The sequence below is a fragment of the Eptesicus fuscus genome, chromosome 21 (genome assembly GCF_027574615.1).
Source record: "Eptesicus fuscus isolate TK198812 chromosome 21, DD_ASM_mEF_20220401, whole genome shotgun sequence".
Taxonomy (NCBI): Eukaryota; Metazoa; Chordata; class Mammalia; order Chiroptera; family Vespertilionidae; genus Eptesicus; species Eptesicus fuscus.
This window is the reverse complement of record NC_072493.1, coordinates 39,337,171-39,348,829: the sequence shown is the minus strand read 5'-3', so window position 1 is coordinate 39,348,829 and position 11,659 is coordinate 39,337,171.

The window sequence follows — 11,659 nt, the reverse complement described above, 5'->3', positions numbered from 1 at the left end:
GAAAGGAGTTCTGTGTATCTTACAGCAATTCAGTGAAGTCTGGCCCAGGGGTATGTGACTCTGAGGTACAAGAAACCTCTGGATTTGCTTATTCTCCTTCGGTAACGGAATGTTGTTTGTCTGGCTGCTGCCTTCCAGGACAAACACAAAACTCTTCACTTCTTTATCAAACTCTTTCCAAATCGCAGATGGCCTTCCAAGGATCTTCCACTTTGCTCCAGGATTTTTTCCCTGAGCACTAAAGATTTCAACAAATGCACCTCCCTGATACTCATTTTTTATTTCATTTATTTATTATTTATTTATTTTCTTTCTTTAATGACTAAGGTATTACATATGTGTATTGACCCCCCCATTGCCCCTCCCACGCCCCCATACTCATTTTTGAACATTCCCGCGGGGGGGCCAGGGTTTGGGGGACACGGAGTTCAGGGTTTCCAGCAAGCAGGAAGGGCTTTGTGGTTGGTCCCCATTTCAGCCAGGGTCTTCCTGGCCGTGGGTCAGCTCCACCTCGGGCCCCCACCCCGAACCCCACTGGTTGATTCTTATATGTGCCTTGACCGGGAATCAAACCCACAACCTTGGCGTATCAGGATGATGCTCTAACCAACTGAACTGCCTGGTTGGGGCCAACAAATGTGTTAAAATCATTGGTAATCTGACCAGTAAAATACAATGTATTTTGGTTATTTGCACTTATATCATAATTAATAAGCGCATCATATTTTCATATATTTACTGGTCATCTTTACTTTTTCTTTAGTACCTGCCTGTTAATGTTCTTTGCTCAGACTCTGATTGGGAATTTTTATCTTATGACTGTAAAATTTCTATTGGAGATTTTAAGTTTTGTTTCTTTATCGTATGCTTTATAAATATTTCCACCCACATTTTACTATTAGTCTTGTATAGCGTTGAGCACAGCATGATTTTTCATCCTTGACTCTACTGACGTATTTCGCCAGGTCACTCTTCATTGTAAGGGCTGTCCTGTGCCTTGTAGGATGATTAGCAGAATCCTTACCTTCTGCACACAAGATACCAGTAGCAGTCCTCAAGTGATGACACCAAAATGTGTCCAGGTGTTCACTGGAGGCAAAATTGCCCCTGATTAAGAATCACTGGTATACAGCTTTGTCTTAATTTTTATATGGACACTGTGTCCGGCACTGGACTGCAGCATATCCAGGTGCAGCAGAAATCAGCGAGAAGATGGGGCCACTGAAGAGTGAGCAGGGACAGGCCGTATCATTTGAGGTGTTTTCTACCCGCCAGCATGACCAGGCACCACACACACAGGGCTAAGTCTCTGACGGGGGAATTCTTTCCCTTGTCTCTCTGTCTTTATCAAAGTAAAATTCTAGGAGTCTTTTTGCATCAGTTGGATCTTTGCTTTCCAGCGTGAACTTAAACAGTTTTCTGAAATTTTTTAATCCTGTTTCTTTGTAATAAAAGAACAGATGAGTCGTGGCCAGGTGGCTCATTTTCTCAGAATGTCATCCCACACACCAAAAGGTTGAGTGTCGGAAGCCGCCCATTGCCTTCACTAGCAGAGCGGTGTGGACAAGGAACCCGGAAGGCTGGTCAACCTTGAAGCTCTGAAAGGTCAGAGCCAACCACCCACTGTCTAGTTGAGACAAAGGTAGCTAAAGCAAGCTCCACCTTTTATCTTACGTAAACCCTTGCTGATTGGCTGTTACTGGAATTGCCTGCCTAGAGCTATGGGTGGATCCCAAAGTCTTAATAAAAGGGATCGCAAGGTCAGAGCAAGGCGGAGTCCTCCCCCTCGAGTTGGGCTCCCGCCTGGCCCCCAATATTTCCAAATTCATATTTTCTAGTCTCTTTCATTTGCGTGTGGCCTCCTCCAGAGCCTGAACCCTGAACCTGAACCCTGAACCACGCAGGACGTGAAAGGGGTTCACTACAAATTGGAGCCCAACGTGCAGCTACAAATTGGAGCCCTACTACAGTTGAGGGTTCTATTTTCAGTCAGGGCACATACCAAGGTTGCGGGTTCAATCCCCGTTTAGGGCATGTATGGAGGCAACCCATCGTTTTCCTCTCTCACATCAATGTTTCTCTCTCTCTCTCTGGTAGAAATTAACCTACACTAAAATAAAAAGTAGTGATGATCTGACACATGAAAAGGCCCTGAATGCCTACTTTTCTCTTTAATCCTTCCAAGAGAAAGACACAGCCTGTGTCTAATCATTGAGAAATGAGATGACAATTTAAAACCTAGACAGGCAAGTCCAACTCACCTTGAACTTGGCCATTCTGTCCTCCTCCTTCTCGGGAAGGGCTGAGTTTTGGGAAGGCACCCAGGGGAAGAAGAAAAACAACATTAGATTCTGGCCAAGGATGTCACTAACCCATATGGCTGCTTTATGTGAACCCCACACACACACCCCCTGTGAACACACCCCACTGAGCCTGGTGCCCTGAGGAGCAGAGGGCAGACTGCGTTCCAGACACCTTCGGCCAAGAGCCCCCGCACAGTGAACCACCCGCCCAACCACACACGGTGGCCCTAATGCAAGTTCATGCAGCCCTCAGGGGACAATTCTAATTCTGGGAGAGTGGACATTCAGGATAGAGGATACAGGTCAGGGAAGTAACCCCTGGGGCCAAATGACACTGCTACTTAGTAGCTGTGAAATCCTGAGCAAATTATTACTATCTTCATGCCTTAATTCTCTCATCGGTAAAACGGAGGGATTGACAGTGCTATCGCATAGGGTTGTTGTAAGAATAAAGTGGCAGGCAGGAGGCTCAGAGAACACTTTCAGGGCACCTTACTAGTAGCAGCGGAAAAGCAAGTAACATATGCCCGGCTGGCGTGGCTCGGGGGTTGAGCGTCGACCTATGAACCAGGAGGTTGTGGTTCTATTCCCAGTCAGGGCACTTGCCTGGGTTGCTAGCTCCATGCCCAGTGTGGGGTGTGCAGGAGGCGGCCGGTCGATGGTTCTCTCTCATCATTGATGTTTCTATCACTCTCTCCTTCCTCTCTGAAATCAATAGAATATATATTTTTAAAATAATAAAAAATAAAATATATGTTTGCACATATATTAAAAAAAAAGAAAGAAAAAGAAAAGCAAGTAACATAAAACCGGTCTCATAAATGGTTCCTGTCAGTGGAGCCTTCAGAGGTGGTTGTTCTGTCATGTGACTTTCATATGACCTCTGAAATATGTTATTCTTTCTTGCTTTCGCATACTTAATTTGATGCCTTTGCAAAAATATTTAAGAGTAGACATTTTCTTCCTGTATAAAATATACATAAGAAAATTTACCATTTAACCATTTTAGGTGTATAGTTCATTAAGTGCATTCATATTATTGTGCAACCATCACCACCATCCATCTGTAGGAATTGTTCACCATCCCAAACTGAAACTCTGTACCCATTAAACAATAACTCTTCATCCCTCCTCCCCTCAGCCTCTGCTCAACACTATTCTTTCTCTATGAATCTGACTATACAGCTAATAAGTCCTGCCCTGGCAGGTGTGGCTCAGTTGGCTGGAGCGCCGTCCTGTACACCGAAAGGTTGTGAGTTTGATCCCAGGTCGTGTCACACACGGGAGTCAAAGGATCAATGTTTCTCTCTCACATCAATGTTTCTCTCTTTCTCTTTCCCTCTCTCTAAAATAATAATTAAAAAAAAAAAAAAAACCCCGAAAATAAAAAACCTAAAGACAACAACATCCTTGGGTGAGGATTTATAAAAATAAGCTATTAACTCCTTTCCAAATTTACTTTGTTAACAGCAGGGTCTTAAAAAAACTATCATGGAGGTGAAGAGAAATGAAAAACCTGTGATGCCGCAGGATTTATTTAACCATAAGCCTGGTGATCAATATGTCATTTAAATGAACATGCTACAGTGATCAGAGTAATGATAAAAACAACAAAAATGGCAATATTTAACATGAAATAAGCACCAAGGACATGGTAGGGACCTGGAGAAACATCTGGCATGCATTGTTGCATCCAGGTGCCTGTGAAAAACCTACTGCTGGACCAGGCGTGTGACCTTGCTCCAATCGCTGACCCCTCTGTGCCTATTCTCAGCTGTAATACGGAGATAACGGAATGTCAGGCACAGGATCCTTGTGGGGAATAAATGAGCTAATCCATGCACTGCCCTTGGCACAGTACCTGGCATCATAGGAAGTTGTCAGGAAGTGATGATGATGACCGCTGTTCTCATTTCACAGGTAAGGAAGCTGAGGTGCAGTGAGGTCAAGAGGCAGGTGGGCCCTGAATCCAGATCTCACATCAGAGCCAGTTTTCTAGATCTTGTCTCCTGGTTGCCCCTTAAAGACAAAAATAAGCAGATGGGAGTTTAAGGGCTCAAGGGAAGAGACGTGAGGGCTTGAGAGCTTGGGATAAAGGTCAGACAGAAACGGGAGAGGACCTGCAGCCAAAGCAGCTGCTGAGGGAGAAGAGAAGAGAGCCGTGAAGGGTGTAGGCGCTGGCATCAGACCACTGGTGTGTGAATACTGGCATCTCCCACTTGCTAGCACTCGGTGCTAGTACCATGTGCTTCAAGAAGGGAACAGTGACTTATACAGGTCCTGGAGGCAAATCCTCAGAGTGAAAAGGGAGGCTTCCATTTAGACCAGGGCTGTCCTGTCCCAACAGAAATAAAACACAACTACCTGTGTCATTTAAATGTTCAGTAAACACATTGACTTAGGGTGGTGAACACACAGGACACTATATAGATGATGCCTATAGAATTGTACACCTGAAACCTATATAATTTTTTAAGAATATGTTTTACTGATTTTTTTACAGAGAGGAAGGGAGAGGGATAGAAAGCCAGAAACATCGATGAGAGAGAAACATCGATCAGCTGCCTCCTGCACAGCCCCCACTGGGGATGTGCCCGCAACCAAGGTACATGCCCTTGAGCGGAATCGAACCTGGGACCCTTCCAGTCTGCAGGCTGATGCTCTATCCACTGAGCCAAACCAGTCAGGGCTGAAACCTATATAATTTTATTAACCAATGTCACCTCAATAAATATTGGGGGTAATGACAATAATAACCACCGCCCCGTAAAACTGCATAGGAAGGTTAGTCAGTCTAAGTGACTACACACAAGGCATTTGGAACTGAGCTTAAACCTTCAATAGAAGTTACCCACAAGGCTGCTTTACAGGAAGGAGTCAGGGAACCCCTTCCTCGGGTGGCTGCAGCCGCACGCAGCCCGATGAGCAGACACCACTCAGCCCTTCCTCCCAGAGCCCTCCCTGCACAGTGCGTGTCCCGCCCAACCACACACGGGGCCCTAATACAAGATCTCCTGCAGCTCTCAGGAAGAATCTGAGTCGAGATTGAGAGTAAAATGCCCAGGTTACGAGATCATCACTAGTTAATCACTGTGTAAGTGTTTATTAGTTAACTAGTAGCCCGTTTGCACGAAGATTCGTGCAATAGACCTTCATTCACCTGGCTGCCTGCACCAGTTTTCTGCCGGCACCTGGGACCCAGGCCTTGGCTTTGGCCACCGCCTTCTACCTTCTTTCAGGGTCCCGGTGCCGGCAGAAAACTGGTGCAGGTGAAAACTGCACCCTAGCGTCCCTGTGACCCAATTGCAGGAGCGAGCCGACCCCCCAGGTCGGCTTGCTCCTGCGATCGGAGCACGCACCCAGCTGGCGCCCAAGGCCCGGAAAGCCCCGGGCGGCTTCCCGGGCCTTGGGCTCCGCCCGCACCCCAGCGTCCCTGCGACCCGATCGCAGGAGCGGGTTCGGCTGGCTCCTGTGATTGGAGCAGGTGCTTCCCTGCAACGGTTTCCTGGTGGGCGTGGTTAATGGGCGTGGCTTGGGCGTAGCGAAGGTGTGGTCAATTAATGCACACCTGAGAATTTTATAAAATTTCGGACCTCACGGACCACCAGAGTTCCGCAGACCACCGGTTGCGACCGCTGCTCTGGGTCTTTCACAATATTTGCTGTCTTTGGGCAAGATCGAGGTCCTCTTTGGAAGGAAAAGAGCCTCTGGGTTTTTAACAATGCCATTTTAGGAAGGTGCTTTCTGTTCTTCAGAGTCAGTGCCTTCATGGAATCCTGTTGCAAAATCCACAAAATGTGTCCATCAAAATATCGAGAACAAGTATTTCACTACCTGCGTAATTCTTCATTAACCCTTTGCACTCGCTTGCTTTTTTCTCAATTCCTTTATTCTACTCAGGGATTTAATTTTTTAAATACCCCAGATTTTACAAAGCGCGGCAGTAGAATAAAAAACTGGAGTTTCTTTTCATACAAACTTATTTATTTGGATTTTTTTATATTTCAAATTATTGATACATTCAAAGAGTAATTTTAATCTCGACATCCGAGTGCAAAAGGTTAAATAAATGTTTGTTAAGTCAATGAACACTTGTGTGGAAACCTTATTAAGAGGATACAGTTACCCGGTCTCCACTTGCTCACAGTCCAGTGGTGAGGAAACCAGCACTTGTGCTACACGTGGCAAGGAGCAGAGTAGTGACCAGGGTCCTCTGGAGGCCCAGGGTCCGGGCCTTGAGGCCCACACTTGATTGGAGGGGGCTCTATGTACAGGTGGCTTGGTCTGAGCCGTGGGGATGGCTGAGCTCTACTAGCCAAAGAGAAACAGAACCCCTGGAAAACTGCAAGAGAACAAATGCGACCAAGTAAGTGAGGACAAACAGGAGGCAGAAGATGGCAGGACTGCAGGGTTCAAACCAGGGCCTTGTGAAGACTAAATGTGTTAATTTTTATAAAACCCTCAGAATGATACTTAGCACTCAATGTTTAACTACTATGACCACTACTCATGCGCCACACATGTTCTACATGTCACAGTTAAACAATAACCGAACACCTCCGTAACAGAAACATCTACGAATGAATAAAATACCTTCTTCCATTCAAAACAGAAAAGGAAGAGGATGCTCCATCCTGTCGCGGTGGAACTCCGCTGCCAGGGGCCCTGGGCTCACACCCCTCCAGTCTCCAGCCCCCTCTCGGAAGTCAGGGCAGGGGAGGGGAGGAGGCTGGCAGACACCTCGATCCTGCCTGATTCGGGAAAAATCAGAGGATATCCGTGACTCACTCCTGAAAGAACGGGTCATAAGTAGCACAGGCATCGCCTCCATTTCTGCGGGGATCAGAAGGAGCTAGCGGCCCTTGGAGGAATTCCAGAGAAAGGGCTATTTTCCTGATTATTACAATACTAGTATTAACAGCTAACACCGTGCCAGGCAGACGCCTGAGCTGTTCAAAACATTTCACTTGCACAAAGCCATTAGTTCTCAAAACAAATGTTATAAGGCTCATACTATATTGAAGGGAAACTGAGGCACCGGGAAATTAAAGTTCTCATCCAATGTTTGTGGCTAGAAAGTGACAGAGTGTGGAAGGGGTGGGAAAGGCGGGGTAGCCCGGGAGGCACTCACACCCTGCGGGATCCCGGTCCTCCCCTAACCCGGGTACTCGCGAAACGCCCCCAAAGCAGGGGCCCAGCCCAGGGGAAGGCAGGCGGCAGCCGCGCCCCTCAAACCCGCTCTCGGCCTCTGACCGCGGCTTTTCCTCCCTGTGACCGAGGGCCGGGCGGCTGATCCTGTGATTAGGTCAGAAAAGTTGAAAGAGGCTGCGGGATCCGGGGCTCACTCACCTCCGGAGAAACCGAGGCCACGAGCTCAGCCTTCTGCAGCGGAAGTGAGCTCACGGACTACATTTCCCAGCATCCCTGCTGCCCCGCCCTCTTGGGGCGATAGGGCAGGCTCCAACACCGGCGGCCTGATTCAAATTCCCAGAAAGAAGCTGGATTCATAACCTCGCCCTCTGGTAACCCAGATGCCTCCATACATGCATAATAACACTTGATTAAACCTCCCTATTTCCCCGCCAGAGCAAGGAACATGTCTGCGCTTTCCAAGAGCGGAAGTGCTCCAATCACAGGAGGCATCTGGCCTACACATCCCAGAATCTTCTTTAGGGCCTAGCTCCCCACCAGCTGAAATTTTCTTTTCTTAAAAAAAATAATTAAATGTATTTTTATTGGTTCCAGAGAGGGAGGGAGAGGGAGGGAGAGAGAGAGAGAAACATCAATGATGAGAGAAAATCATTGATTGGCACTCCCCCCTGGAGATGGAGTCCACAACCTCTGACCTGGAATTGAACCCATGACCTTTCCTTTCACAAAGCAATGGTCTAACCACTGAAAAACACGGGCCAAGGCTGCCACAAATTCTTTTCATTTTTAAAAATCGTTATTGTTGGCCTAGCTGGTTTGGCTCAATGAATAGAGCGTTGGCCTGCGGACGGAAGTGTCCCAGTTCGATTGTAGTCAAGGGCACATACCTGGGTTGCAGGCTGGATCCCCGCTCCTGGTCAGGTTGTGTGCAGGAGACAACCAATTGATATGAGACATTGATGTTTCTCTTCATGTGTCTCCCCCTCCTTTCCACTCTCTCTAAAAAAAAAAATCAATGAAAAAATATTCGGGGGGGGGGGCGGGTAATGGGGAGATGAGGACACATGTAATACCTTAATCAATAAAGAAATTTTATAAAATTCTCAGGTGTGCATTAACAAAAAGAGAATCTTAAAAGCAGCAACATAAAAGCAGTTATTTATTTACAAGGGAGTTCCTGTAAGACTGTCAGTTGATTTCTCAACAGACACTTTGCAAGCTGGAAGGAATTGGCAAGAAATGTTCAAAATGATGAAAAGCAAGGACTTATAACCTAGATTATTCTACCCAGCAAAGCTATCATTCAGGTTTGAAGGACAGATCAAGAGCTTCCCAGAAAATAAAAAGCTAAAGGAGTTCATCACCACCAAACCAGTATTATAAGAAATGTTAAAGGATCTCTTTTTTTAAATCCTCACCCATGGATATTTTCCCATTGATTTTAGAGAGAGTGGAAGAGAGAGGGAAAGACAGAAATATCGATGGGAGAGAAACACATAACCTGGCTGCCTCCTGCACATGCTCTGACCAGGGCCTGAGCTGGGGAGGAGCCTGCAACTGAGGTAAGTGCCCTTGACCAGAATCAAACCTAGGACCCTTTGGTCTGCAGGCTGATGCTCTATCCACTGAACGAAACTGGCTAGAGCAAAGAGTCTTTTTTAAGAAGAAGAAGAAAAGATAAAAAAACATAAATAAGCCCTAGCCGGTTTGGCTCAGTGGATAGAGTATGAGCTCTCGAACTCAAGAGTCCCAGGTTCAATTCCAGTCAAGGGCACATACCTTGGTTGCAGGCTCAATCCTGTCCTGGTCAGAGTGTGTGCATGATGCAACTAACTGATGTGTCTCTCTCACATCAGTGTTTCTCTCTGTGTGTCTCTCCCTCTCCCCGGGAAACCAGGGCTCACATGCTTGGGAAGCCCCCACACTCAGGTTCCAGGCACCCATGAGGAGCCTGCCCCACACCCACGCAGCCTCTTCCTGGTGAGCCAGGCCGCAGCCGCCTGGATGGCAGAGGCCAGTTTGGCTCCCCGTGGGTTCACGCAGGAACCAGTCTGCAAGGCCAACTGGGAGAGAGTGTGCTGCCTGTCCAGCTTCCATGTGGTGCCGCTGGGCAGCCCAGAGGCCCATGCTGCACTCCAGCCCGCAGCGTCTGGCCACGCTCACTGCATCTCTGTGTGGGGACTCAGGTGCTGTGACTTAGGTGGAGGGGCATGTGGAGCAGGGAGGAGGTGTTGCCCAGGGCCCACAGGTCAGCTGGGACCTGCCCTTCTATACCAGACGCTCATGTTTCAATTGCCGGGCAGACCTAGGGACCACTACCGTGCATGAATTTCATGCACTGGGCCTCTGCAAAACGACAGACTACTCTAGTAGTCAATAACCTATAATAAAAAGGTAATATGCTAATTAGACCAGATGTCCTTCCTGACAAAGCTAGGGCCAAGGGGAAGCCAGCCAGGGTCCCGGGTGTGTGTGGGCAACCTGGGGGAAGCCAGCCTGGGTGCCAGGTGCCTGCAGGCAGCCCAGGGGAAGCCAGCCTAGGTCCCGGATGCCTGCTGGCGGCCAGAGGAGGGAAGCCTGAGTCCCAAGTGCTGGAGGGAAGCCAGTGCTGGCAGCTGGGGGAAGGCCTACTCTTGCACAGATTTTTGTGCATCGGGCCTCTAGTCCTATCTAATAAAAGAGTAATATGCAAATTGAGTCACTCCAACACAAGATAGCCACCCCCATGTGGTCAAGGATGGCCGCCACAAGATGGCCGGCAGGGGAGGGCAGTTGTGGGCAATCAGGCCAGCAGGGGAGTGCAGTTGGGGGGGGGGGATCAGGCCTGCAGGGGAGTGCAGTTGGGGGCAACCAGGCCTGCAGGGGAGGGCAGTTAGGGGGAACCAGGCCAGCAGGGGAGGACAGTTGGGGGGGACCAGGCCTGCAGGGGAGGGCAGTTGGGGGCAACCAGGCCTGCAGGGGAGGGCAGTTGGGGGCAACGAGGCCTGCAGGGGAGGGCAGTTAGGGGGAACCAGGCCAGCAGGGGAGAGCAGTTGGGGGGGACCAGGCCTGCAGGGGAGGGCAGTTGGGTGTGGCCAGCCTGTAGGGGAGAGCAGTTGGGGGGGACCAAGCCTGCAGGGGAGGACAGTTGGGGGTGACCAGGTTGGCAGGGGAGGGCAGTTGGGGGTGACCAGGCCAGCAGGGGAGAGCAGTTAGGGGGGGACCAGGCCTGCAGGGGAGGGCAGTTGGGGGTGACCAGGCCAGCAGGGGAGAGCAGTTAGGGGCAATTGGGCAGGTAGGGGAGCAGTTAGGCATCAATCAGACTGGCAGGGGAGTGGTTAGGGGGTGATCAGGCTGGCAGGCAGAAGCAGTTAGGGGCAATCAGACAGGCAAGTGGTTGGGAGCCAGCAGTCCTGGATTGTGAGAGGGATCCCAGAATGGAGAGGGTGAAGGCTGGGCTGAGAGACACTCCTCGCCCCCGCTACCCTGTGCACGAATTTCGTGCACCAGGCCTCTAGTATTGTAATAAGTATGTATCATGTCATATATGTACTAGAGTTACCAGGGTGACCACTTAGTAAGTTATACAATGTCTAATTACTGAATTGTACACCTAAAGCTAATACAATATTATATGTCACGTGTAATTAAAAAATATATTTAAAGTTAAAAAAAAAAAAAAAGAGGTATCCCTTTGGGCAGTGTGGAGAAAAGGCATAAATCCTCTTCAGATTCATCTCAGACCACAGTAAAGGAATTTAATTTACCTTATTTCCCAGAACAAATAATGGGTATAAAAACACCCATTGACCACATCATTGCGTCATAAAATGTGCCTCCTCACAGACCAATATCTTACTTTCCTGGTTCTGGTGAGCTAATTTGTTCCCTTTTATTCTCTCTCCTCTGTCTTATCACTTTACATGACTGGTGGACATCAGTACATTCCCAGCTGCTTATTTTCCAGCTTTCAGTCCCTTTGTGCTCATCAGCTGTGATACTCAAATCTTCAAAACTTACTATGTCAGTTATGGTTAAAAAAAAGAAAGAAAAAGCAAAGAAAATCTCCAAATTGTCCTTCCACAAGCAGCTATAATTTATTCAACAACTTTTACACACTCAATATTTGACCATAATGGGTCTACCTATAGACTAACCTAAAATTTATCCTGGTCATTTTTCAATGTGAGACTTTAGTCTTGCGATTCAATTTTTTTCTTAATGCA